The following is a 25,907-nucleotide window of genomic DNA, read 5'->3' as shown; positions in this document are numbered from 1 at the left end:
AACAAGGATCTCAAACTCACTGCTTACCATGGAAACACAAAAACAAAATAACATTGAGAGATTGTTTTCATTAGACTACAAAAATTAGGAACCTAGATCATGCCAAAGGGTGAGGATGGAGGAAAAGAGAAGCAGAGGCCCTGCGGTGGGGTTGCAGGAAAAGGCCACCACTGGAAGGACAGCTGGGAGTGCTTGTCAGTCTACCCCCATGCCTGCCTCAAGACCAGCAATTCTGTTCTAAGAAATGCTCATTAAGGCTCCAAGGGACCATGTTTAAGGATGTTCAGTTGTGTTATTTGTCAAGGGGGCAAGTTGGAGGCAATCTGGAGGCTCATATTTGGGGGAGCAGATGGGTAAAATGTGGGAAATGCCCACAGTGGAGGACTTTTCAGTAGTCAGAATAACCCACACAGCCACATGGAGGGAAAGTGCTGAGTGCAGAAAACACCAAGTGAGATTTGCATAATAAGCACAAAATAACAGGGTACTTACTTTTTTGCAAGACTTTATACGAACAAATGACATGGTGGTTGCCTCTGAGAGGGAGAAGGGACTGGAAAAGGGAATAAAAGAGAATAAATAACAACATAAGAATAAATAACAACTCATGATGATAACTTGTTAAGAACTAAGGAGCATTATTTATCCAGTCCACTGCACTTGAGATTTTTTTTAAGAACAACAGTAAACATTAATTTTTTTTTTACTCTAAAGCATAAATAAATGACTTTTAAAACAAACTTACAGCCCAGCCGGGTGTGGCTCAGCGGTTGAGCGTTGACCCAGGAACCAAGAGGTCAACAGTTTCATCGGGGCGGGGGGGGGGGGGGTGCGGGGGCGTTGTGGGCTCGATCCCCAGTTGGGGGGGTGCAGGAGGCAGCCAATCAATGGTTCTCTCTCATCATTGTTTCTATCTCTCTTTCCCTCTCCCTTCCTCTCTGAAATCAATAAAAATATATATTTTTAAAAAACTTACATAGTTGTAGGAAACAGGCCTCTGTGATCCATTTCCAGCATAGTCAACTTTTAATGGAAATGGTGACTGAATTTCCCCAGGGCGAAGGGAATGTAGGGAGGAGGGAAGAAGGTATAAGAGCAAAGAACTGTGCACGAGGGCCAGCATCATGGTGGAAACACCCTACCCCCCAACCTCCCACCCCACCCCAGGCGCCTGCCTCAACTAGACAGGGGGAAGTGAAGGCAACTAGGAAAGGCCTCAGCCCAATTTTTGTAAATGGCCCAATAGGAGACAATAAGACCTGGGCGACATATGAGGGAACAGGTGACCCCATAGTACTCAGCCAATGAGGAACCAGAGGAGGGACTGAATAAATGGACTGTGATTGCTGCCCCACTGTGCCTGTACAGCCAGACGGACACCTGTCCTCAAGAAAGTATTAAAAGTCTCTTTTTCGCCATACTTCTGTCTCCGAGTCCGTTGTTTGAATTCAGACAGGTGAGTATTTCTCACATAGTTACTACTCCTCAGCTGGAGACCTGTCAGCATTAATTAAATTCCGGTTGGGCTGGGGAAAGGGGAGCCAGCCTTTGATGATTCCTGAGATGTCTGTCTCTCTCCGTCTACAACGGAGCAGGTGTTACTTGGTTCCTCTTCCTAAACCAATTTTCAGTCCTGAGTTGTCCTCACACAGGAACACCTTAGGCATTTGTAACCTCGGTTCTCTCCAAGCACAGCCTTGGACACAAAAGAGTGTAAACAGGGACTTCAAACAGAGCTGTCACCAAGCCCTCCTGACCGCTATGGGCCACACACAGGGGTGTGCAGGTGTTTGAGGCTTGGGGTCCAGGCCCGGGTTCAGTTTCTCTGAAAGCCTGGGTCTGGGTGTGAGTATGACCTGGGCCAGGGCCAGAACTGGAAAGCCAGGTCATACCAGGAGTTCAGGGAGGCCCAGCACTGCGCCCCCAAAGTCAGCGGACACCTAGCCTGAAACAGCCTATGCAGAGAATGTGAAGGGACCCAAGCCTGAGAAAAAGGAAAAGATTTTAATTTTGCTAAAAAAAGAGTAAGATTTGCCCTTGAGGTTGGAGCAGGAGAAGATAGGTTGTGAGACCTCCTCCCCAGGACCAGGAGAGGAAAGGTTACCTAGGAAGGAATGCAGGGAGTAAAGAGTGAAGGAACCCAGCCTGTTCTGAGTAGTTACCAGAGACTCAGTGGAAGGTGGGTATAGTAGTTCACTAGGGCTGTCATAACAAAGAACCACACCCCTGATGGCTTAAAGAACAGAAATCCATTTTCTCCCAGTTCTGGGGGCCAGAAGTCCAAGATGAAGGTGTTGTCAGGTGTTGTCCTCTGAGGCCTCTTTCCTTGGCTTGTAGATGGCTGCCTTCTCCGTGTGACCTCACATGGTCCTTCTTCCTCTGTGGGTGTCTGTGTCCTAATCGCCTCTTCCCATAAGGACCACAGTCAGATTGGATTAGGACTCCACCCTATGACCTCATTTAATCTTAATCACCTCTTTAAAGGCCCATCTCCAAACACAGTCACATTCTGAGGGGCTGGGGCTTAGAGCTTCAACATGGATTTTGGGGGGACACAATTCAGCCCATAACAGTGGGCTTTAGAAACAAATGAATCTCCTTAAAGATGTTTATGAAAATGCCAGCCTATCTCTGCGGCAATAAAGGGAATTTAGGAAGGGGGATGGGGTTTCTCAGGAGGAGCAGTGCAGACAGCAGATGCAACAAAGAAAAACCTTAGGGGAAAAGGGAAACTCAGATTCTGACTTTGCTCAGACAGTTACAACACCCTCTCAGGCAAAACTTCCCTAGGCTTGTGTGGGGTTTTCACTACTAAGAATATTATTCTCTCTTGTTTATTTATTTGTGTATTTATTTCATTTTTTAAATTAAGATATTATTTTTACACATAGTGAAATTCACCTTTTAATATGGAGTTCTGCGAGAGTTCTTATACTTTTGACAAGTAACCACCAGAACAATCAGGATATTGATGAATTCTATCACCCCCAGAATTCCCCACTGTTCCTCCTTAGTCTCACCCCCTACCATTCTATGGCAGCCACTGATCTGTTTTCTGACCCTATATCTTGCCTTTGCAAGAAGCATCCTAACAAATGACAAGTGCTGGCGAGGATGTGGAGAAAAAGGAACCCTTGTGCACTGCTGGTGGGAATGCAGACTGGTGCAGCCACTGTGGAGAACAGTATGGAGTTTCCTCAAAAAACTAAAAATAGAACTGCCATTTGACCCACTTCTAGGAATATATCCCAAGAAACTAGAAACACCAATTGGAAGGGATATATGCACCCCTATGTTCATAGCAGCACAATTCACCATAGCTAAGATTTGGAAACAGCCTAAATGCCCATCAGCAGATGAGTGGATCAGAAAACTATGGTACATCTACACAATGGAATACTATGCTGCTATAAAAAAGAAGGAATTCTCACCATTTGCAACAGCATGGATGGAGCTGGAGAGCATTATGTTAAGTGAAATAAGCCAGGCAATGAAAGAAAAATACTACATGATCTCACTCATTTATGGAAAACAAAGAACATTATAACCTGATGAACAAAATGATAGATACAGAGGCAGTAAAGCATCGAACAGACTGTCAAATTACAGTGGGAAGGCTGGGGAGTGTTGGGGAGGGGGGGAAAGAGATCAATCGAAGGACTTGTATGCATGCATATAAGCACAACCAATGGACACAAGACACTGGGGTGTGAGATGAGGGCATGCGACAGGGGGTAGGGGAGGCTGGGGGAAGGTCAATGGGGGGAGGAAAAAGGAGATGTACTACTATATGTAATACTTTAAACAATAAAAGAAAGGAAAAAATGTACTACTATATGTAATACTTTAAACAATAAAAGAAAGGAAAAAAATATTGTAATCCTCTCTAATAAAAGAGTAATACGAAAATTAACCATCACTCCGCTACATAAGCCACGCCCCCAGCCAATCAGGGTGAGTATGCAAATTAACCCCAGCCAAAATGGCTACCAGAAGGGAGGCTTGGGTTTCCCTGGCAACAGAAGAAGCCAAGCTTTCCAAACACTCTGGCAGGCCCAGGCCTCCACTCAAGGATACAAAGTTTCAATTATAGAAGGTAAACAAATCCAAACAGAAATGGCGGCAGCCACGGATGGAGCAGGAGGCTTGGCTCCGCTCCAGGCTACAAAGTTTCAATTGTAGAAGGTAAATAAATTCCAGATACCAGGGCCTCTGCTTGGGTCGCCAGGGGCGTGGCTGGCCTGCAAAGCACCACAGGCCCCTCGCCCAGGCCGCTCCACACCCCAAGGGAACCCCACCCTGATCCGGGACACCCTTCAGGGCAAACCAGCTGGACCCCACACCCACCCATGCACCAGGCCTCTATCTTATCTAATAAAAGAGTAATATGCAAATTGACCATCACTCCAACACACAAGATGGCTGCCCCCATGTGGTCAAAGATCCTGCCCCCATGTGGACACAAGATGGCCACCACAAGATGACCAGCAGGGGATGGCAGTTGGGAGGCACCCGGCCTGCAGGGGATGGCAGTTGAGAGGCACCAGGCCTGCAAGGGAGGGCAGTTGGAGGCAATCAACCCTGCAGGGGAGGGCAGTTAGGGGTGACCAGGCCGGCAGAGGAGGGAAGTTGGGGGCAAACAGGCTGGCAGGGGAGCAGTTAGACATCAATCAGGCTGGCATGGGAGTGGTTAGGGGGTGATCAGGCTGTCAGGCAGAAGGGATTTAGGGGCAATCAGGAAGGCAGGCAGGCGAGCATTTGGGAGCCAGCAGTCCTGGATTGTGAGAGGGATGCCTGACTGCCCGTTTAGGCCCAATCTCACTGAGATCGGGCCTAAACGGGCAGTTGGATATCCCTCGAGGGGTCCCAGATTGGAGAGGGTGCAAGCTGGGCTGAGGGACACCCCCTCCTCTGTGCACGAATTTCATGCACCGGGCCTCTAGTTCTATTTAATAAAGAGGGAATATTATTAAATATTGACCCTCACACCCTCACAAAGATCGTAGTGCCCAGTCCCCTCAGCCCCGCTGGGGCTGCAGGCACATGGCAAAGCTGGGCCTGCCCCAGGCAGGTCTGGCCACTCTGCACACCTGCCTCTGGAGTCCCCCAGTTCCCTCAGTCCCCCAGCCACCCAGGGCCAGCCTGAGGCACAGGCAAGCCTCAGATGGCAGCTTCCCAGCCGCCCAGGGCTGCCCGAGGCTCAGGTAACCAGGGCCAGCCGAGGCTTGCACTGCCGGCAGTGGCAACAGCAGAGGTGTGATGGGGGCGTTGCCTTCCCCTGACTGCCGTGTGGCCTCCTGCCCCTGAGGGCTCCCTGACTGTGAGAGGGGACAGGCCGGGCTGAGGGACCCCCTCCCCTATCCCCACCCCCTTATCCCCTGCTCCAGTGCATGAATTTTCATGTACCAGGCCTCTAGTAACTATATATGGTGTCAGATGGGTATCAGATTTATTGGGGTGATCACTTCATAAGTTACATAAATGTGTAATCACAGGGTTGTACACCTGAAACTAATATAATATTGCATGTCAACTGTAATTTAAAAAGAAAAATTGTGTTAGAAACACTGGTCAACAGTTTCACAGGAATGAGACAAACATGCAAAAGCGGATGGGCAGGGCAGATTTACTTGGTCAGCGGGGCTAGGCTGCAGGCTGAAAATCGCGGGCAGAGCACCCCAAAGGGGAAGTCTCGGGGTTTATTCCCTGACCGGTCTGCCCGCCCTTCACGCCCACCTGGCTGGTCAGAGCTCAGCGCTCTATCTGCAACTGGCTGACTCAGAGGAGGCGGTGAGCTGGGGAGCCTCCAGGTCAAATCAAAGCGGCAGGCCCAGGAGAGCGGGCGCTCCTTCTTTGACAGAAAAGAGCACTGGTTCCCTCTCACATGGGAAATGCAAAAGAAAGCAGAAATCAGAAAATCATTGCGATTCCTGTTATTTTAATGGAACCATGTGATGACTTTTGGTTATACGTCCGTTCAGTCTTTCTCTTCTTTTTTAAGTCCAGTTTCTATGCTTCTGTTCAGGGACAGCAGCTTCCTCGGTCCTACTTGCTCCTCCTTTCCAGAAACTCACTCTTCTCTTGGCTTGTTTCTTGGCGCCGCAGGTGGTTCCGGCGCCGGGCGGCCGGTCATCCCGGGACGTCCGGGCACGGGGCCTGGTGGGCGGCTTGACCCGGTCTGGGCGTCCGGGGGCAGCGGCCAGCCTTCCCACGGCCCCTTGACAAGGGCCGCCCCCTCTGAACACGGCTCCCTGCCGGGCCTGGGGGCCCCGAGCCCCCACCGGGCCGCCGGGCGCGGGGTGGGCCGGCAGCCGGGGGCGGGGCCTGTGAGCGGGGCGGGGCGGGGCCGGAGGGCGGGGCGGGGCCGGGGCCGGGGCGGGGCCGCCGCGCGGACGGAGGAAGTCGGAGAGCGCCGCCCCCTCGGTTCCCGCGCCCGCTCCGCTGCCTCTCGGCCTCCGGCGGCTGGTGGGTGAGTAGCCGCCAGGCCCCGGCTCTCGGCCCCTGTGCCCTCCTAGCGGTCTGCGAGGAACTCCGGGCTCGGGGCCCCGCTTGGGGACGAGGTGCGGCCCCTGACCGCCGGCGCCCCGGGGTGGGGACGGAAGCCGAGGCCCGGGCACACCGCGGCCCCCGCACCGGCGTTGGGGGCGCCCTCGTCTGGTCTCCGCCCACACGGTCCCGGGGCCCGACGCCGCGGAGGCTTCCGGCTCGCAGCGCGGCTCCACGGCTCACGCCCTGTGCCGAGAAGCCGTGCCTTTGGGGCTGGGAGAGGCCTGTCCGCCCCGCCCCACGGGAGCCCCGGTCTGGCCGTGGTCTGTGGGGCCCCAGCCCCACGGCGCGGGGGGAGCCCAGGGGGGTTGGGCGAGGACACCCGCCCGCGTGCGGCTAGCCTGGAGGCCGCCGGGGCCCACCCCGAAAAGAGAAAGCCAACGAGAATGGTGGTGGGCCCAGATCCGGAAGATCCGGGACCCAAATCTAGACGCCGACCTTGGACCCTGGTCTGTGGCCCTTTCCCCAGCACCTGCCTCGGAGGGGTCAGAGTGCCTGCCGTGGAGCGATCAGAAACCACGGGCAGCCCGGCGGGCGGTAGGAAACAGTCTGAGTGGCTGAGGACGGGGAGAGCTCTGGATCCTCAGGCACCGGAGGCCGGCGGGGCTTGCTCATTCCCTCACCCCCAGCAGGAGGGACCGGCCTGAGGAGCACAGTTCGGACTTCTGTAGAGCCGGCTTTGGGTGTGGGCCTGTGCCTTCTGGGATTGGACTGGCCTTCATCTGATGGGCCTGAGGGGGTGAGGAGTAGGATGGGGACCCAGCATAGTGCCCCCACCTTTTCAGTCAACTGCCTCCTTCCACCACCAGGCTTGCCTACCCATCCTGCCTGGCTTCCTGCCAAGTCCTATCTGTTCACTCAAGCCTCACTCAGTGGCCGCTCAGCTGGCCTCTTTCTGGAAGGGAGCTGAGCGAGCTGCAGAAGGAGTGGTTTTTCCACATTCCATCTCCACCCATCTGAGGCACGTGGCAGGCTCTGACTTGGAGAGGACACACCTGGGCCTGAGGCTATGCCATCCTGGGGCCTGGGACTCCACTGGGAGTAACTGTTCTGGAAGAGAGGTCTCAGAGCTCGGAGGAAAGAGGGAGGGGAGTCCTGTGGTTTTAAAGGTTAGGTGGACAGCCCAGCTGGTTTGGCTCAGTGGATAGAGTGTCGGCCTGTGGATTGAAGGGTCTCGGGTTTGATTCCAGTCAGGGGCACATGCCTGGATTGCAGGCTTGATCCCCAGTGGGGGGCGTGCAGGAGGCAGCCGATCAATGATATTCTCTCATCATTGATGTTTCTGTCTCTCCCTCTCCTTTCCTCTCTGAAATCAATAATAATATATTAAAAAAAAAAAAGGTTAGGTGGCCAGACCTCTAGTGAGGCATCATGGGGAAAGGGACACCTGCTGCCCACAGTGCGAGCTGTTTTGTCCCTCCTGGGGTGGGCGGAACGCAAGGAGAGGTGCAGGGCAGCACCCACAGGAGGGCCCTTAAAGGCAACATCTCACAGGCTCCCTTGAGTACTCTGGATGCCTGTGCTGTGCTGGGCACAGGTCCATGAGGGACAGGGTGCCGTCTCATGGTAATGGAGAACAGACTGGTGGCTTATACAGTGTTGGGATGCAGGCCTTGGTGGTGTTGGTGCAAAGAACTGTGGGAACATGGGATGAGTTGCTGTTAGCTTTTTTTTTTTCAATTACAGTTTATAGTCAGTATTATTTGTATTAACTTCAGGTATACAGCATAATGGTTAGACAATCACATACTTAACAGAGTGTTCCCCCTGATATTTCCATCTGGTACCATACACAGTTATAATATTATTGACTACTAGAGGCCCAATGCACGAAATTCGTCCAAGGGGCTCGGACCTTGCGCCGTGGTGGCTGCCTTGGCCCTCGCAGCCCCAGCTTTGTCCAGAAGGTTGTCCGGAAGGATGTCTGGAAGGTCGTTCAGCTGTCCTGTCTAATTATCATATTACGCTTTTATTATTATAGGTATTTCCTATGCTGTACTTTACATCTGAATGGCTACCAAATCTGTACTTGTCAATCACTTCACTTTTTTTCACCCAGTCTCCCAACTCCCCTCCCAGGTTGCTGTTAGTTTCATCTGAGGAGGTTAGGCTATCTGAGATGGACTCTGGAGGATTAATAGGAGCTTGCCAGCTGCAGGAGGAAAGGTGCACTCAGGACAGTGCAAGGAATTCTGCGGGAGGGTGTCTAGATGGAAAGGGGTGTCTCCAGATGGGAAAGGCATTGCGTACCCTGCTGCGAGGCCTCGCCCAGGGCAGCTCACAGCCGTAGCCAACCTGGGAGACCAATTGGAGGATCTAGAGGTTCCACTCATTTGTTAATGAGAATGGCTTGTCCAGGATCCCCAGGCACCTGGACTCAGGAAGGATGAGGGCATACAGGGGAAGAAGGATATTTGATGATGGAGCTTTCCAGGGCAGGAGTCTTGAAGGATAGCGAATGATGTTCTCTTTCTGTTTAGTGCATGGTAGAGGGATTGGGGACTGGGACGAGAAGCTGTAACTGTCAGTGTTCATGGCCAAGCAGCCATCCTAATCAAGGATTATGTGTGTCCTGGTGATGGTACTCCGGATGCTGGCTCTGCGCTTTCAGCTCATGAGAACCCTCACTCTAGATTTGTGGCCATGGGAAGCACTTCCTGTGATTGCACCTCAGGTGCCCATTTGCTAGGCTGGGGCTGTGGAGGGCAGCGCAAGCCTGGAATGCCACCCCAGTGGGCCTCCCCCACACAGGATCTGATTAGCAGCTCCTGGGTCGCCACACCTAATTGGCCACCTCTAGAGGCTACTACATGTATTCTTGTCCAAAGCCAATGACAGGTCTGAAAAGGACAGCTAATTGAGGATGGTGACCATGACATACAGAGCTCACTGTAAGTCAGATGCACTCACAGAGAATTTTATGTGCATTAATTAGCTCATTTGGACATCACGGTAATCAGAAACTAGGTTATCCCTGTTCTTTAGATGGGAAAACAGAGGCATGGAGAGGTTAAGTAACTTGCCCTGGGTCACAACTGATGGAGTCAGACTCTGGAGTTGTAGCTCTAACCATTACTCTGCTCTGCCTGGATTCCCAGCTTCTCACTGCTCCATTCCCCAAATAGGGCCCATCCACCTTTGCATCTCATACCTGTTAGACATTGAGGGTGAGGGACTAAGAGAAGGATCATGGTCTTTCTGTGATTCTCCTCCCTTGAAGGTAGCCCAGGTGACAAGACAATAATGATGTGCATGGGAGAAGGTGATGCTTTACAGGGTACTGTTTTGGACCCTCTCCATGGGATGTCTCCTCAAGAACCATCCCTCAGGCCCCGCAGCCCCCTTCCCCTGATTCAGTCCTTCCCCCTCCTCTTCCTGCCTGCATCAGTCAAAATGGGGAAGATAGGAATATAGGCAAACATGATCATCTGGAGGAAACACAAAACAACTACTTTAGGAGGTTCTGCAGCCCTGCAAATAAAATTCTAGGTTGTTGTGGGTTGTTTTTTTTTGGTATTTGTGTCAAGGGTCCTAGAAGCTACCAACTTAGAAAACAAGGAAGTGGTTTGTTTTAAGTTACCCCCTCCCCTCAGTATTGCTATCAGTTTCTGGATGGTAGAACTGGTGCTGGAGGTGGAGTTTCAAAGGGGAAAAGAGTACCTTTGAAGTCATAAAGCAGATTTAAAAGACCACTTACCTCAGGTCCATAGAGTAGGCAGTCTGTGCTGGTGGAAGAATGTGAATGCCTAGAGAGGGCTGCACAGAAGTGGAGCCGCCACCATGCCGAGAGAGGCCTGTCTGCTGGGGTCAGGATGCCAGGGTCCCATGGAGCTTTTGCAAAGCTTCATGCCAGGACTTCTGCCTGGTCTCGATGAGAACCCCCAGTTGGCAGTTAGTAGGCTCCTGCCATAAGGGGAACCAAGATGGCGATGTAGGTAACACTGGTACTCGCTGCCTCCCATAACCACATCAAAATTATAACTAAAATACAGAACAACCATCATTCAGAACTGCCTGTAATCTGGCTGAATGGAAGTCCTACAACTAGAGAAGTAAAAAAGAAAGTAGATTGAGACTGGTAGGAAGGGCAGAGGCTCAGAATGGCTGGTCTGACACCCATGTGTGTTTTTATTTTTATTTTTATTTTTATTGGGAGGGATATCTCCGCTGTGGAGGCCCCCATGAGGAGCAAGGGGTTCCATTCCCACACCAGGTCCCCAGCCCAGGGTTTCAGAGCTGGGAAGAGAAGCCCCATAACTTCAGATTGTAAAAACCAGCTGGGATTGTGACTGAGTGACAAGGAGGCTGCTGGAGACCCAGGGAGATCCTCTTAAAGGGCCGGTGCACAAACTTACTGGGAACTGCTCCCTCTGGGCTCTAGCACTGGGGTAGCAGCTTTGGGGGGAATCCAGAGACATACGGGGAGGAACTAGATTGTTTGGCATTTGGGGCAGGAACTCCAGGGTGGCTTTCTCCCAGACCAGAGTGCTCGCAAGGGTCATTGTTACTGTGCTGGGACCTCCCCCATCCCAGAGATGACTGGCAGCCATATCTGAGTTTGGTTCCACCCTGTTGATTCCCTGAGACTCAGTCCCTTCCAATTTGCAGCCCTACCCAAGCTGTTTGCAGGAGCTTTTCTGTATGAAAGGCCTGAACTTGCTCAGGCTTCAGATTTTGCTAAAATCTCTTAAACAAGCATCAGCTGGCATCAGCATGCCCCAAGAACCTGCACTAGCAGCAGCTTCATAGTTTGGCCTCACCTCGGTACTTTCAAGCCCAATGCAAGTAGCAGCCATCTGCAGATGGCTCTGTAGCTCCTAGTGGCCCCAGGCAATGGCTAACTTTGCACTTCCCTGGAGGCCCCAGAGTCAGTGCACCCAGTGGACAGCTTCAGACCATAGCAGATTACAACTCTACACATCCACAAGTGACACAGTCCAGGGGCAGACTCAGTGAGCACCAAAGCCTCACTGAAGCAAGTCCTGCTCCATAGAGTATCTCCTGCATATCAGCTCTTCTACTATAGTCATAACTGGTCCTCACAGCCAGCTGGCCTGGAGGTCAACTCCTCCCAGTGATGCCAACAGAAATCAAGGCTCAACTACAACAAGACTGTGGTACACAGCCCACACAGGGGCACACTTAGAGTACCCAGCTTAGGTGACCGGGGAGGCTGAGCTACTGGGCCCCACAGAATACCTACTATACAAGGCCACTCTACCAATTCCAGGAGACATAGCAGCTCTACCTAATACATAGAAATAAACACAGGGAAGCAGCCAAAATGTGGAGACAAAGAAACATGTCACAAATGAAAGAACAAGAAACTCTGGAAAAAAGAAGTAAATAAAATGGAAGCAAACTACCAGATACAGAGTTCAAAACAACATTTATAAGGTTCCTCAAGGATTTTAATGAGAACTGCAAAGGACTTGGTGAGAATTTCAAGGATTTTAGTGAGAATGTCAAAGACATGAAAAAGGACCAGTCAGAAATTAAGCATGCACTAACTGAAATAAAGGATAATTTACAGGGATTCAATAGTAGAGAAGAGGATTCCGAGGATCAAGTCAATGATGTGGAATAGGAGGAAGCATAAAACACTCAACCAGAAGAGCAAAAAGAAAAAAGAATCCAAAAATAATGAAGGTAGTGTAAGGAGCCGCTGGGACAACTTCACGTGTACCAACATTCTCATTATGAGGGTTCCAGAAGGAACAGAGAGAGAGCAAGATATTGAAAACCTATTTGAAGAAAGAATGACAGAAAGCTTCCCCTACCTGGTGAAAGAAATAGACTTATAAGTCCAGGAAGTGCAGAGTCCCAAACAAGAGGAACCCAAAGAGACCCATATCAAGACACATCATAATTAAAATGCCAAGGGTTAAAGACAAAGAGAGACTCTTAAAAACAGCAAGAGAAAAGCAGTTAGTTACCTACAAGGGAGTACCTATATGACTGTCAGCTGATTTCTCAACAGAAACTATGCAGGCCAGAAGGGAGTGGCAAGAAATATTCAAAGTGATGAATAGCAAGACCAACAACCAAGAGTACTCTACCTGGCAAAGCTATCATTCAGAATTGAAGGTGAGACAAAGAGCTTCACAGATAAGAAAAAGCTAAAGGAGTTCATCACCACCAGACAAGTATCACATGAAATGTTGAAGGGTATTTTTTTCAATGTCAGCCAGTTTTTGCTTTATTGACTCGATGATGCTCAGGCCTTGACTGTGTACTTCTGCAGGGGGTATAGCTGCTCCTGCTGCTGCTGCTTCTTGGTCTTTAGATTCTTTTCATGCTTGTTGAGACGGAGGCGCATGGCACATGTGTTCTTGGGCCGCAGATCCAGGGGCTGGTACTCCTTGCCCTGGTAGAATTTCCTGAGGCTTTCTTTCTGCGTCTGGTTAATGATGGTAAGAACACTTGCCAACAACTCGGATCTTTGAAAACTTGGAAGCTGCGCTGCCTGTCACTTTGACTACACAGCTGGGATAGCTACACCTTCAGATCATCCAGGTGTTTTAGCAGCTCCTCCTTCATGCCAATAAGGTCCGGAGCCTTAATTTTGGCCATGGCTGAACAAGCCGCCACTGCCACTGCTTGGAGAGAAAGCTTAAAGGGTATTTTTAAAGAAGAGAAAGAAGTAGGAGGAGGAGGAGGATAAAAAATATGAACAGTAAAATGGCAATAAATGCTTATCACAATTGAGTTTAAAAATCAAAAATAAACAATTTAATGAACAAAATAAATGATGAATAAAATAGAACCAGAGGCATGGAAACATGGAACAGACTGATGAACCTCAGGGGGAAAGGAGAGGGGGGGGTTTGAGAGGCGGGAAGAGATTAACCAGATACCTTATGTGCATACTAGTAGCCCTGCACACAAATCCATACATGAGGAGCTTGCTGCCGTTTGCCTCAGCTGGCCACCTGCCCACAGCTGCTGGAGCTCTCCGCTGCTCATAGTTCGCTGCACACCCTCCTGGGGCTCCCCCGCACCCCCCTCATAGCTTGCTGCCTTGCCCCCTCCCGTAGCTGTCTGCCTCCTGCTTGTAGCTCGCTGCCCCCACCCTCCTGCTGAATGGTGGGTCATTACGCCTCAGGCCTAACAGATAATTAGCATATTCCTCTCTTACTGTATAGGATATGCATAACCTATCAACACAGACAATAGGTGCTGAAGGCCTGGGGCAGGGTGGGATTGGGGTGGAAGGGGCCAATGGGTTGGGGGAAAGGGAGGACATCTGTAATCTCAACAATAAAGATTTTTTTAAAAAGCTCCTGCCCTGCTGATGGCTGTACTGACCAGTGGACAGGTCAGTGTTCACCTCATATCAGGAGTCCTCAAACTACGGCCTGCGGGCCACATGTGGGTGTTTTTGCCGTTTTGTTTTTTTACTTCAAAATAAGATATGTGCAGTGTGCATAGGAATTTGTTCATAGTTTTTTTTAAACTAAAGTCCGGCCCTCCAGCGGTCTGAGGGACAGTGAACTGGCCCCCTGTTTAAAAAGTTTGAGGACCCCTGCCTTATATGCTCGTACTTAACAAACCCCCTTTCTTCAGAGGAAGGGAGGTGAGTGCAGCTGTGGGGGGTCCATGGTTGGAATTCCAAATGCAGTTGTGTGTATGTAGGGAGTCCAGCTTGCTGAATATTCCCATGCTTGTCCTATGTATACCTTTGGCCCTGAACTTTATCTGATGCCAACGAAAATGTATTTCTATCACTGGGCATTTCTGCATCTGTACTTGATTTAATTTGCATAGCCATATGTCTCATTTTAATTCTCATGCTAATTCTGTGAAGTTCTGCAGATGTGAAACCTCCATCTGTTTCTCATATATATATGCTCATGTTTGAACAAGTGTTCAGGGGGTTGCAGCCCTGTGTCCAGGACTGGCCATGTCCAAAGAGCTACTGCTTGGAATCCCTCCCTCCCTCAACCACCCCCTCCCCCCAAAAAAGTGAAGGGAGAGGCTTTTGAACGGCCATTATATGTCGGGCACTTTCTCTGTTGTCTTGTTTGATACCAGGAGGCACGTGGTGCCGTTCTCACAGACGGAGAAGGTGAGGCCCTGTGGCAGGTGCCGAGCCAGCTGTGAACACTCCACCGGCCCCCTTCAGAGGACCCTCTAGGAGCTGAGAGTAGTGGGTCTTTTAACGGCTTTGCCCTGTCCTGCATTCTTAAGGAGTTGAATTTTTTTTTCCCCTGGAGTTTAGATCTGTTTTTCTAGGGAGAGCCAGATGAAATCAGAGCTGGGAGAAGTGGAGTCTAGTTAGGAGCTAGGGCAGCAGGAGAACATGACAGGGTAGGGACCCAGTGCCAGGGAGCGGGATAGGAGTGTTGCAGAAGACCAAGAAGACCAAGGACGCTCCTGAGGAAGGTGGAGGGACACTGTTTAATACGCCAGCGGACTCAGGGAACAGCCTTCCAATCTGAGTGCAGGAACACGCATGGGGCCCTCCCTTATATCCCCCTCCCTGTGCTCTTTTCCCACAAGCATGGGTCATGCTTCCGGTCCTTTTCTCGGGCCTTGCAAGAAGGCCCCCAGGTGTTGGGGTCTCCAGGCCATATCTGGTGGTCTGGCCTGGCGTCAGAGTTAGGAGCCCTCCCTCTGGGGGCAGTGCACTGTCCACAGTCCAATGGCCTCTGTAACCGGTTCTGCAAGACCAGTGTCTGGGAAAGAGGTAGTGACTTAATCATAGGTCATCAGGAATGTACACTGAGCTTGCTGGCCTGGACTCAGATCACCAGCCCCAAATATCAGGGCTCCATCGGAATCAGCCCTTTAGCCTCCTCAGGAGGAGGGGCAGCAGGTGGGAGTAGAATGGAGGCTGAGGCATGAAGGCATCTGGGAAGCAGCACCCTGTGTCCTTCCAGGGAAGGGAAGTGAGTGCAGGAGAGGGACCTGGAGCCGAGTAACTGGTTCTGTGACAGTAAAACCAGGCCTAAGGCCTCAGCAGATGAGTGCCTCTGTTTTGGAGCAGGCCCGCTGGGCAAATGGTCACACCTACCAGCAGCCCCGCTCAGCATCAGCGAATTCATTCTTAGTAAGGGACCGCCGTCTGGGAAGGCAGAGGTGTGAGGAGGGCCTGGGAAAGGCTCCTGGCACCAGCAGGGACTCTCCTGGGAAACAGGACGGAGGAGCCCGCCTGGAGGCTTCAGTTGGGAACCTGAGCTTTGGTTGCTGGCTTCTGGGGGGGGCCCTCCCTGCTTTTGGGACTGCTCCCTTTCTGGGCCCAGGTGCTTCTGTGTCTGTGGTAGCAGGAGGTTGGGGGTGGGGAGGGATAGAGGGACCACAGCCAGGCTCAGCACCGCCTGGAGACCTGGAATGAAGGCAGGCTCTGCTCTGATTGAGATGAGACTGCCCTTGACTGGAACCTCTCTGGGAATTTCCTCACCTTGCCCTAAAGAGGCTTCCTGTGAGCTGGTGAGCAGGCCCAGGCTGGTGGGCTCCTGGGACTGGGTGACAGCACAGCCTTCAGGAAGATTCCTGTCTTTAGTCCACATCCTTGCAAATATCTCCATTCTTTTGTTACACCCCGAGTTTCAGACAGCAAAATAAGACTGGCTCCCTAGGCATTCACCACTTCTTAAAAAGCCTCGTTTTCTTTCTGGGGAATCTCTTAGAAACTTTGGCGGTATCTACGCCCTGGCCGGTTTGGCTCAGTGGATTGAGTGTTGGCCTGCGGACTGAGGGGTCCCAGGTTCGATTCCGGTCAAGGGCATGTACCTTGGTTGCGGGCACATCCCCAGTAGGAGGTGTGCAGGAGGCAGCTGATCAGTGTTTCTCTCTCACCGATGTTTCTAACTCTATCCCTCTCCCTTCCTCTCTGTAAAAGATCAATAAAATATATTAAAATAAAATAAAAAAAGAAACTTTGGCGGTATGTAACCTCCCAAACTCTTACCTGGCTGACCAGGGAGCTGGGTCCAGGGCCTTTGTTGGTCACAGCATCTCATTGGGGTGATGCTGACCAGTGTGTGAAGTGATTGCATGGACTGTCTTTTTACACTCCAACGGACTACACCGTACTCCCTTTTGTAAGTGAGGAAACCATTTCCTGCCAGGACTTGGGAGATGGGAGGAATGTTGTTACCCATGAAAGGTCCTTCTGTCCCTGCTTGGTGGCCCACCTGCCAGCTCTGGCCCGGAGGGTGGTATGAAAGCAGCCCCCGTGCAGCTGAGGCTCTGACTTGGCCTTGGTAATGCCCTTTTTCTCCCATGTCTAGGAGGAGGACAGTTGTGCCGTTTTGACGGGCGAGGCAGGGAGACTGTCAAAGACCAACCTAGATGTTTTGCAATAGCCCCTGGGACACCTGTCTCCTTCCCTCTAGCCCATCTTGCCCTACGCAGTGTTCACAGTTCTTGTAGAAGCCCAGGGCTTGAGCATGTGAGGGGAGGCAGGAGAATCTAGGTCATGGAGGCCTTTCGACCCCAGCATGATGGACTCTGAGGACATGTCTGGAACAGCAGAGCTGTGTGAGGGGATGGCCCGAGTTATCTGGTAAAGAGACCCTGTGCCTTTATACCACCCTCTCTGAGGCTGCCCTTTTCTTTTTTATTGAGATATTTCCCATATCATAAAATTCACCCATTTAAAGTGGTTAATATATTCACAGAGTTGTGCAACCATTACCACATTCTAATTTTAGAACATTTCAACGCTCGCAAAAGAAACTCTATATACATTACCAGGCACTCCCCGTCCCCCTCTCCCTACAGCCCTAGGCAGCCGTAATCTACTTTCTGTCTGTGGATTTGCCTATTGTGGGAAGTTCATATAAATGGAATCATATGTGGCCTTTTGTGACTGGCTTTTTCATTTAGTATGTTTTCATCTATGTTGTAGCATGTGGCCAAGTAAATTTCATTGTAGGGATATACCACATTTTGTTTATTGATTCATTAGTTGAACATCTGGGTTAATTTTACTTAAAAAAAATTATATATATTTGTATTTATATTTGCCCAGCTGGCATGGCTCAGTGGTTGAGCGTCGATCTATGAACCAGGAGGTCACGGTTCGATTCCTGGTTAGGGCATATGCCTGGATTGCGGTTTCGATCCCAAATAAATAAATAGATTTATTTTTATTGATTTCAGAAAGGAAGGGAGAGGGGGGGAGAGAGATAGAAACATCAGTGATGAGAGAGAATCATTGATCGGCTGCCTCCTGTATGCCCCACACTGGGGCTCAACCACTGAGTCACGCCAGCTGGGCAGTTTGTACTTCTTAATCCCTTCCCCTTTTTCACCCAGCCCCCAACACCCCCTCTCATCTGGCAACAATCAGTTTGTTCTCTGTATCTATGGGTTTGTTTCTGTTTTGTTCATTTATATTGTTCTTTAGATTCCACATATAAGTGAAACCATATGGTATTTGTCTTTCTCTGACTTATTTCACTTAGAATAATGCCCTCTAAGTTCATCAATGCTGTTGCAAATGGTAAGATATCATTTTTGTTTATGGCCAAGTAATATTTCATTGAATAAATATACCACATCTTTAGCCATTCATCTTCATTTGAAGCATTTAATCTATTTACATTTAAAATAATGATTGATAGGAAACAATTAATAAAATGGCAATAACTACATACCTAATTGTTTTTGTAGTTCTTCTCTGTTCCTTTCTATTCTCCTACTCTCTTCTCTTGTATATAGATGATTTCCTGTAGTGTTGTGTTTGGATTCCTTACTCTTTATTTCTTTATCTCTTGCAGATTTTTGGTTTGTGGTTATCATGAGCTTCAGATATACTAAGCTATGTTTATAGCAGTCTATTTTAAATTGATAGTTGCTTGTGTTCAGACACATTTTAAATCACTACCATTTTTACCCATCCCTTCCACGTGTTTTTGTCATTTTTTAACGTGTTTGTGTGCATTCCTTTATTTACTATTGTAGTTATACATGCTCTTCCCACTTTTGCTTTTTAACCTTTGTACTAGCTTTTGTGTTTGTTGATTCACTTTATTATGTTTGCCTTTGTTAGTGAGTTTTTCTTTGTGATATTTTCTTATTCACATTTTTAATTTTTTACTTCTTAAAGAAATCCCTTTAACATTTCTTGTAATACTTTTTTGGTGGTGATGAAATCCTTCAGCTTTTTCTTGTCTGGGAAGTTCTTTATTTGTCCTTTGATTCTAAATGATAACTTTGCTAGGTAGAGTAGTCTTGGTTATGTTCCTTGCTTTCCATCACTTTGAATATTTTGTGCCAATCTCTCCTGGCCTGCAAAGTTTCTGTTGAGAAATCAACTGACAATCTTATGGGAGCTCCTTTGTTAGGTAACTGCTTTTCTCTTGGTGCTTTTAAGATTCTCTCTCTCTTTTTTTTAAATCCTTTGGTATTTTAATTATGATGTGTGTTGGTGTGGGCCTCATTGGGTTCATCTTGTACAGGACCCTGTGCTTACTGGACTTGGATGTCTATTTCCATCACAGGCAAGGGAAGTTTCCAGTCACTATTACTTCAAATAGGTTCTCAATATCTTGCTCACTCTTTTCTCCTTCTGGTATCCCTGTGATTCAAATGTTATGCTTGATGTTGTCCCAGAGATCCTGTAAACTGTCCTCATTAAAATTTTTTTTTTCTTTTTGCTGTTCTGATTGGGTGTTTTGCTACCTTGTCCTCCAAATCACTAATCCTAATCTGCTTAGTCTAACCCATCAAATATGTTTTTCATTTTAGTTACTGTATTCTTAATTTCTTGTTCTTTTTTTGTTTGTTTTTTATCTCTTTGTTGAAGTTCTTACTGAGATTATCTATTCTTTCCCTAAGTTCATTGAACAACCTTATAACTGGTGTTTTGAACTCTGCATCTGGTAGATTGCTTGCCTCCATTTCTTTTAGTTCTTTTTCTAGAGTTTTGTCCTATTTTTTCGTTTGGGAAATGTTTCTTTGTCTCCTCATTTTGGCTGTCTCCCTGTGTTTGTTTTTATGTATTAGGTTGATCTGCTCTGTTTCCTGACCTTGGCAGGGTGACCTTGGGTCGTCAGTACCCTGTGAGACCCAGCGGCACAGTCTTCCTGTTCACCTGAGCCAGTTGCTCCAGTGTGTCCCCTGTGTAGGTTGTGTAGTGGAGCCTTCATTGCTGTTGTGACATCCGTGGGAGGGATTGATCCTCAGTGTGACTGGCTGTGAATGCTGGCCATGGCCACAGTGCACAAGCTGTTGTGCAGGGCCTGATTCCATAAAGTGGGACTCACTTTAGCAGAGTTCTGGTCCCAGCAAGTTCACCTTTAGGGTGTGTCTTTGTGGCATTAACTGGGTGTGGTCTGAAGCTGGCCATCAGGTGTGTTGGTTCTGGGGCCTCTTGGGAGGTGCTCAGTGCAGGCCCAGGTCATCTGCTGCCTGTACAGCCCAGGACCACCTGATAGGAGCTACACAGTGATCTGCAGTTGATAGCTGTCTATGCTGGGCTGGGAGGTGCCTGGGAGTGGTTATACTGTGAACCGAGGATGGCCACCATTAGTGCCAGGTTCGGGGCTACTTAGCAAGAGGTACCGGGTATGCTGAAGCCATTCGCTGCTTATTTGGGGTTTGTGGACCTTTGATAGATTTTAGGAAAGACCTCGGTGTAGGCCTAAGCTGGCCCATTATGTGGACTAGCTTCTGAGAGAGGTTTAGCTAGGCTGTGAATTGGGTCAGGCTATGACTCAGAATCACTTAGATTGGGTTAGAGAGGTGTTAGCCAGGTTGATAGAGACTCAGATTTGGGGCACCTGCAGGCCGTGTGTGGGTAGGTCTCAACAAAGGAATAGTCAGTAACCATGAAGCCAGACAATTCAGTTCCTCGCTGAATGTCTCTGGTGCTTTTCGAGGTGCTGTTCCTTTGTTGAAGCTTAGGGCGAGTGTGTGTGAGTTAATCTGTGGTTGAGCCCTTTAATAGTACACCTGAGTCTTGAGCCTTCCATTTCACTTGGATGGAGTCCCTGCTGATTTTCACATGTAGCTGTTGTTTGGAGTCCTCTTCCTAGCACTGTGTACTAGGCTGAGGAACCTGGTGTGGGATGGGGACCTCTTGTTCCTCAAGAGGGACCTTTGCAGCAGAGATATTTCTGCCCTAGTTCTTAATTGCCACGCGTGGACCAGCCCCACCTACTACCTGTCGATGTGGCTTCTTCTATATATCCTTAGTGTTAGGAGTTCCGTTCAGCTGGTCTTCTGGTTCTTAATGGTGGTTGTTCTGTAACTTAGTTGTAATTTGATAGTCATGGGAGGAGGCGAGCACAGTGTTCACCTACTCGGCCATCTTGACCGGAAGTCCACGTGGGATCTTCTGAATCTACTTTACTGGATATTTTCATAAGGAATCTCCAGACTGAACTTTAAAAGGCTTTTTGAGGGCACAAAAGTGAAGCCAATGACTTGCCATACCTATAGATTTGAGTGAGCTTCTCTCTTCTCTAGGTCCCACAAATATCCTGAGGGTCCTGCACCTTCTAGGACATGACCTTCTTTACTCACCTGGTAAGACTTCTGGGAACCTTGTAAGCAAGGTATCGGGATGTTTTTCCAAGGTTTTTATTGGCTTCCATATGTCAATCTTAATTCCTTAAAACTGTCTGGTCATGCCTGAGACTATGCATGTTTTTCTCAAACATGACATTCCAGTCAAAGCCTTGATAATATTACCAATTTCCAATTGTGTCATTAGAAGGAGAGCAGACTTTTATTGGACATATGCAAATAACCATATTGCCATGTAAATAAGAATACTCACTGAGTTTCTGAATTTTGGTGTGATCAAGTAGGGAGAAAAAGAAAAATGTTTCAATTCTGCTTTAAAAGGTGTAATTTACCAAATTGCTTTAAATCAGCAAGTTTCAATCCGTGTGCTACAGAATTTTTAAAACTTGCAATACCTGACTATTTTAATCAGGGGTACTGACATCCTTTCCCTTGTATTGTCAAATAAAATAATGACAACAGCCAACACAACAATAGCTGTCCGGTATGAATGAATCAAAATTATACATAGTTTTTGTTTGTTTGTTTGTTTTGTCAGATTTGCCAAAAATATATATTTTTGGTATGTCACAGAATTTTAATAATTAAATTAGTTTATATGTGCCATGAGATGAAAAAGGTTGAATATTGCTGCTCTAGCCCTAACCGGTTTGGCTCAGTGGCTAGAGCGTCGGCCTGCAGACTCAAGGGTCCCAGGTTTGATTCCAGTCAAGGGCATGTACCTTGGTTGCAGGCCCATAACCAGTAGGGAGTGTGCAGGAGGCAGCTGATCGATGTTTCTCTCTCATCAATATTTCTAACTCTCTATCCCTCTCCCTTCCTCTCTGTAAAAAAATCAATAAAATGTATTTTTTTTTTTAAAGAAAGAAAAGAAAATTATTGCTCTAAATCAGAGGTAGCATAAGAGGAAAAAAACCCCAAAACTTTATTCCAGGAAAACAAAAAAATTAAGGAACTAGCAATGTCTTAGACAAAAAAAAACAAACCATAAAAATTGTCATCATTCTCATTAGTTCATTCAGTCTTGTGTAATTAAAACTTGTTCTGCTTGAATCCAGTTTTTCCATTAGTTCTGTCAACCTTGCCTGACAATTGAGGGTGATAGGGTCAATGATAATTCCAAGAAGTTTGTAAAGCTTTCCATCAAGATTCTTATGAATTGCTCAGTGAAGTAGGTGCATTGGTCACTGGAGGTTTTGGAAGGTATACCCCAAGTGGGAATACATTTTCTAACAGTTTCTTTGCCACTGTAAGGGCATCAGCTTTTGGCAGCTGAAGTCTTCAACACATTCAGAAAGCCACACACAATAAGAACATATTGATAACGCATACTGAGCGGCAGTTGAATGACTATTCTTTAACTTACAGCCATTTTTTGCCCATCTTAATTTCTCTGGTTCTGGAGCAGACTGTTGTCAGTTACAAGGGGGTCAGTTTTAAAGAAGTATAATGGACTTCACCCATAGGAGCCATAGTCAGATTTTGTTGCTGTTGCCTTTGCATGAAAGCTTCAGCATTTCAATACAGAAGGTTACCTTTTACTATTGAAAAGATTCAGTTTTCTTAAATAACCAAATACCTGATTAAGACAACATAAAATACCAAAATTTATTTGGGTAAAACACAGAATCTTTGCTCTCTGGGCAGGCAGTTTTTTTTAGAGTATCTTATCTGAAGCAGACCAGTAGTCCAGGGAAACTGTCCTTTTAGCAGCTGAAAGAATATTAAGTTTTAGCACACAATTGATATTAAAATTAAAAAAAATCCTTCTAACAAATTTATTCAATCTTATCTATCCTGATCATACATAAAGTTTCTTTCTCATGATTTCTTTTTCATAAGTTTTTTTTGCAACTATTTGGTCCCTTTTAATTTGTATCATGTTCTCTTACCAATTCAGAAATAACCAGGGCACAATTACTTTTACTATGTTCCTTAATGAAAACATATCTCCATGCCTAATAACCTTTTTTTAAAGCCAAAATATAACTTATTTTTCTTGTATATACAGTTGTTTTCCCTATTATAGTTTTGTAAGCTTTAATTATACTTATTAGAATTCTTAAACTTTAGTAACTTTAATTTCTGGTGAAAACTAAGAAATAAGTAATTGTGAATTGTTACACCAGTATTTTTTAGATTGGTAACTTTATGAACACATTCTATAATTTCTGGAAATACTAGTACATGCTTTTTCATAGTCTGGTCTTTTAATGTGTCACACAACAGATACAAATTATTTTTTTTTTAGTTTATTACTAACAGATACAAATTATTTTTTTTTTTTAGTTTATCTGCAATAAGAAGCCAACGACAGATAAACCTATGTTCAGTAACTAATGTTACTGATATAGATATTCAGTAACAATCCATCACTTAATTTAGCTAGTAAAACTCTAAAGTTTCAAGTTACCAAAGAGATTTAGGAAACCTTTCTAGCCCCAGCCAGTTTTGCTCAGTGGATAGAGTGTCGTCCTGTGAACCGAAGGGTCTCGAATTCCATTCTAGTCAAGGGTGCATACCTCAGTTGCAGGCTTCTCCCCTGCCTGGGCCTTGGTGGGGGCTCGTGCAGGAGGCAACCAGTTGATGTGTTTCACATCGGGGTTTCTCTCTGTCTTTCCCTCTCTCTTTCATTCTCTAAAAATCAATGGAAAAATATCCTTGAGTGAGGATTAACAACAACAACAAAAAATTATTCCTAAGTACATATAAAATATAATTATTGCCAAATAGTTCACCTAATAAAAACCTGTTTATTCTATTACATTATTTAATTTACTTGCTCATAATTATGTTTAGACTAGAGGCCCGATGCATGAAATTCGTGCAAGATAGGCCTTCGCAGCTGCAGCAGCTGCCTCGATCCCTCCTTCACAGCCGCGGCTGCCTCAATCCCGCCACCGCAGCCCCAGCAGCCCCACCTTCATCCGGAAGGACGTCTGGTCTAATTAGCATATTACACTTTTATGACTATAGATTACTTATGAAAATTATATGATACCAAGTTATTTATCATGCTGAAAAATATTGTAACAGAGATAACATGAACTTACTTTTTTTAACCCAGGTAAAATTAAAGTTTTATATTTAACTAGTGGCCCGATGCACGAAGATTCGTGCAAGAATGGGCCTTCCTTCCCCTGGCTGCTGGCACCGCCTTCACTCCGGCCGGAGCTGCCTTTCCGCCTTCCCATGCTGCCCAGAGGCCCAGAGCAGCTGGGGCGGTGCAGAACGCCTACGTCCTATCCCGACCCCGGCTGCTTGCACCTGCATATGCAAATTAGCCCGCCATCTTTGTTGGGTTAGTTTGCATACTCACTCCTGATTGGCTGGTGGGCGTCGCGAAGGTATGGTCAATTTGTATCTTACTCTTTTATTAGTGTAGATTTTGATAACTCTAAAGGCATGTCTGTTTTAACCAAACCAAACCAAATTCAAACCAGCTTTAGTACCAGATATTTTCCCAGATCGCATGATCCTGAAAAGCACTGAGTTAGTTTCTATTATATTTTTGAGAATTTTATTACAAGCACTTACTCATTTAAGCCAACTAAATAGACCTCTTTTACAAATAAGCAATACCATCAAAGGTAGAAAATACCACACAAGCCCTAGCTGTTTTGGCTAAGTGGATAAAGTGTTGGCCTGCAGACCAAAGGGTCCTGGGTTCGATTCCAGTCAAGGGTGTGTACCTGGATTGCAGGCTCCTCCCCAGTCCAGGCCCTGGTAGGGCTCATGCAGGAGGCAACCAATTGATGTGTTTCTCTCACATTGATGTTTCTCTTTGTCTTCCCTCTCTCTCCCACTCTCCCTAAAACATTCAGATATAGTTGGCATAACTTCTTTACATAAAGCCTGTTTAAACATTCTAATTTTCATGATCTTATCAATCCTTATATTTCTGGAGTCTTGTCATCTTATTGGAGCCTGAGTCGGGGCTTCACCAGTGGGTTTTGGCGCCACAGTTCATGAATCCCCATGTCAGGGAACCCTGGAAAGTTATCTCTTCTATCCCAGGACCGTTTACCCACTCTTGTGTAAAAAAGACTTGGGTCCCCCGTGAGGGGTCAAAGCAAAGAACCCTGATCCTTTTGTTAGTTTTTAACCTGATTAACCAGAATGATGTTACCCAGAGGATTATTGGTCAGGTTTCTCAAAATATCTGCCTTCCCACTTTTTTAAAGTTCTCCAAACTGGGATAAATAGAGCAAACTTGTTAAAGGGGCCCACCTTTAATGTTGGGAGACCAACAAGGGGTTAATTTAGCTCATTCAGCCTTTGATATTGTTATAGTAAAACCTTTGTTTTAAACCCATCAATCTCCAATCTGTTTTATTTATCTCAATTAAAAAGGATTTACTAAAGATTTCAGTCCTGCTTATTACTATTTTAAAATAAGAATTGGGGATGGTAAATACAGGTGGGCTTTGACCAGTTTGGCTCAGTGGTTATAGCATTGGCCCCCAGACCAAAGGGTCCTGGGTGTGAGTCCCATTCCAGGGCACGTACCTCTGTTGTGGGTTCCCCAGCCCAGACAGGGGCATGTGCAGGAGGCGGACAATCGATGTGTTTCTTTCATGTCCATGTTTTTCTGTCTCTCCCTCTCCATTCTCCCTTCCACTCTGTCTAGAAATCAATGGAAAAAGTATCCTCTGGCAAGGTTTAACAAAAAAAAAATTTTAAATAGATTCATTATATTTGATTTGGAGGCCCTTGATTTTAAGGCTCCTTACACTATCTCCATATTTTTGGATTCTCTTTTCTTTTTGCTCTTCTGATTGGGTGTTTTTTGCTTCCTCATATTCCAAATTGTTGAAATGATCCTTGGAATTCTCTCCTCTACTGTTGAATCCCTGTAAATTCTTCTTTATTTCAGTTAG

The 25,907-nt window shown here is 47.2% G+C and overlaps 1 protein-coding gene and 1 pseudogene across 6 annotated transcripts in view; one reads left to right on the top strand and one right to left on the bottom strand.

Moving 5' to 3' along the window:
• The first annotated feature begins 6,368 nt into the window (after window positions 1–6,368).
• BID (BH3 interacting domain death agonist) overlaps window positions 6,369–25,907 on the top strand; it is a 48,741-nt gene continuing 29,202 nt past the window's right edge. For 2 of the 5 annotated variants that reach the window (XM_079774914.1, XM_079774909.1), the window contains exon 1: window positions 6,369–6,469. The gene's annotated coding sequence lies outside the window, so the exon portion shown is untranslated. The remainder of the gene's footprint in view (window positions 6,470–25,907) is intronic. The other 3 variants (XM_079774912.1, XM_079774913.1, XM_079774915.1) reach the window with 3 other exon arrangements.
• On the bottom strand, window positions 6,476–21,022 carry LOC307101668 (large ribosomal subunit protein uL29-like; annotated as a pseudogene). The gene has a single exon. The product of its transcript is annotated as a large ribosomal subunit protein uL29-like (transcript).

This window comes from Cnephaeus nilssonii (genome assembly GCF_951640355.1).
Source record: "Cnephaeus nilssonii genome assembly, chromosome: 6".
NCBI classification, from domain to species: Eukaryota; Metazoa; Chordata; class Mammalia; order Chiroptera; family Vespertilionidae; genus Cnephaeus; species Cnephaeus nilssonii.
This window is presented reverse-complemented; position numbering and strand designations above follow the sequence as displayed.